The sequence below is a fragment of the Crocodylus porosus genome, unplaced genomic scaffold (genome assembly GCF_001723895.1).
Source record: "Crocodylus porosus isolate Cpor-Errol unplaced genomic scaffold, CroPor_comp1, whole genome shotgun sequence".
NCBI lineage: Eukaryota > Metazoa > Chordata > Crocodylia > Crocodylidae > Crocodylus > Crocodylus porosus.
Window position 1 is genome coordinate 79,302,263 of NW_017728931.1, and position 2,887 is coordinate 79,305,149.

Below are 2,887 nucleotides of genomic sequence, written 5' to 3' on the forward strand. Positions count from 1 at the left end.
GCCCGCGGGGGTGCGGGGGGCCGGACTCACCGCATGAATTTTCTTGTCCCGCCGATCCAAGATGGCTGAGTCCCCAACACGGAGGATGCTGGGGGAGCGACCTTTACCCTCTGACCCCGCCGCCGCCGTGACCCCGCCGCTGCCGCCGGGCAACCTGTGTGGGGGAGGGGCGACGCTCCGCCCCCTGCGCGGAGCTGCGCTGCGCTTCTCCCGTGCCCGGCACGGACCGGCTCGGCTCGGGCCTGGCCCGGTTACAGACGCAGACACACGCACACACCGAGGGGGGAGTTGCTCCGTGACCCGGCCCCACGCACACGCAGCCCCGCCCGCGGAGCCGCCTGTCCCTGGTCATGCAAAAGCAGGGGTGGGCCGCATGTTTTCTCTCATGGGGGCTCCGATCCCACCAGCTTTGGGGCCTCAGGGAGCCGGGCGGGGGACAGGTCAGGGACCGGCCTGTTTGTTACTTCCAGGGGATCAAGAGCAACTATCAGCCACCTTTAGGGAGGCTGCTGAGAAAGCAATGGTCAATTCCTTGGGACACAGCAGCCAAGGAAACAGGGAAGGGAGAAAGGTCACGGGTTCAGAATCAGGGATCGGGAAAGTGGAGCTGAGCAGAGCGCACTGGACAGCGCCAGCCAGCCCTCCAGAGACTCCAAGGAGCGGGTGGATGCTGCTTAGTGAAACCACTGGGAGAAGTGATGGGACGAGGGGCAGGAAAGCGGCCCTGCAGTCTCCATGGGCTAAGTTGGGGACCGGATCCTTCGGTACTGGGCCGCTGGTCTGATCGGCTGCCTTGTCCCATCTGGCAGCTGAGGCAAATGGAATCAGAGCGGTGTCTGGGCACCACGTACTTTGTCTTAACTGGGGCACCCAGAAGGTTTTTCACATCACAACCTTCAAGTTCTGCTTAGATAACGGGCCCAACCCTCCAGTCACAGCCAGGTTAGACAGGTGATTCTCCAGCTGGATGCCACAGCACCCTGGGGTGCAACGGGGTGCCATGCAGCATTAGCACTGTGAGGCATGCAGATCCAAACTTGCACAGTAAACCCAGAGGTTTCAAATAGGAATCAGCAGTGTTATGACGAGACTGATCCATTGCAGTCTTTGTGAGTTCTTCGCAAAGGAAGAATGGCTCTACTATTTTTCCGTCATTAAGAAACACTTGAAAACTAGGAGCTGGTATTTTCTGAGGGTGCCTTGAGTTTATCACATAACTAGTGTGAATATTCATACTAACTTCAGTGGGCTACAAGGGTGCTTAAGTCCGCACGTAAGGCTTATCTGATAATAGCTAAACTTCCCCATCCTTTAAAACAAAATTAATAAAACTCAAAGACTATTGTTATTTTAACTGCCATACTTTTAAGAATCCGAAGTAGCTGCATTAAGAAATAATATGAGGAAAAAAGGCACCAATTTTTAAAATGTTTTTTCCAGTAATAGAAGAGGCTTCATACATTGTCATTTACTCAGGCAGGTTTGATTCTTACAGTTTCAAAATTGTTTTACTGTTCCAGCTAACAATATAGAAAGGTAGTTAGCCATGCTAGTCTAAAGTCAGTCAGAAAGTGGGACAGGGTAGCAATTTGGAGACTAACTCATTCAAAAACACATAAACTATTGTGCTTCCAATTAAGTAGACTAGGGGCCAGGTGGGCAGTGGAAGGTCTGATTGCAGGCTGGATCCAGCCAGCAAGCCCAATCCAGAGCATGGAGCAGACACAGCAAGGGCCCATCCAGCACATGGACCATCCTAACAGCCCAGGTCCATTCTGGCCAGATCCAGCAACCTGGGGCCCAGGTCAGTCTACATGGCAGCAGACTGACCTGGCTGGGCCTGCATCCAGGTATGTGGAGCTTGAAAATTTGGCAGCAGCAGAAAGATGTAGCTATTCTTTCCTACCATCAAATTTCCCAATCCATGGGGAGCTCTGCAGGCCAGATGCCATGGCTCCATGGCCTAGATTTGGCTTACAGGCAGTAGGTTGTCACCCCTAAAGTAGATTTCACCTGCAGAAGCTTTTCTTTCTGAATTAATAATCTCTAAATCGCCACCCTACCCTGCTTCCTGCCTGTCCCAGCTAAGAAACCTTATTGAGGGCAGGTTACACAAAATTCTACCTTATAAACAAATATTTTAATGTGTAAATAGAAATTAAATATTTAAGGGCAAAATAATACACAATGTTTCTTAATGACACCTTTTTGCTAGTTATACAACCTGGTTTAAGGACTCCATTCAATTTGATCAGAGTTGTTTTTTCTGGTCTTACAAGCATAAGTCAAAACAAGCTATCATAGTTCTCTCTTTTTTCTGTTTAAAAAATTATGCAATTCCTAAAAATAAATAAAATAGCAAAAATGTACCTTAAAGGCTTGGAGGTTTGTTATTATTTGTTTGTTTAAAGAAAAAAATTAAAAAGGAAAGAAATTAAGAATCTTTTAGACACCTTTTAAGAAAAAATGTGGAATTCTGTTTTTAGACTAAGAACAATACAGGAATCTTCTTAATCTACACCAGAGGTTCCCAAACTTATTATTATTGTGTACCCCCTTCCAGATTTACCAGCTACCCATGTACCCTTACCAACATCTGTTTTATATTTTAAACCCTTCAATGCCAATTATGATTATAATAAAAATTAAATCCACCAGTTCACAATTTCTCCCACATACCCCCCAGAGATGTCTTGTGTACCCCTGGGGGTATATGTACCACAGTTTGGGAACCCCTCGTCTACACAGCTGCAACATTATTAAAGAGGATTAGGGGCCTTTTCCACCCTGAGATTTATTCTGTTAAATTTGAGTTTAGACTTCTCCCCTTTCTGCTTACTTTTCACAAGCATAGTTTTAATTAAATTTCCACAAAGAGAGAATTGAT

General features: G+C 47.3%; 1 protein-coding gene across 3 annotated transcripts in view; it reads right to left on the minus strand.

The window, feature by feature from the left end:
- The window catches only part of CNOT2 (CCR4-NOT transcription complex subunit 2), a 111,609-nt gene extending 111,545 nt beyond the window's left edge, over nucleotides 1-64 (minus strand). For 2 of the 3 annotated variants that reach the window (XM_019543221.1, XM_019543222.1), the window contains exon 1: nucleotides 31-63. The gene's annotated coding sequence lies outside the window, so the exon portion shown is untranslated. Of the gene's footprint in view, nucleotides 1-30 lie in introns of all 3 variants that reach the window. The other variant, XM_019543220.1, reaches the window with a different exon arrangement.
- Between the last annotated feature and the right edge of the window lie 2,823 nt (nucleotides 65-2,887).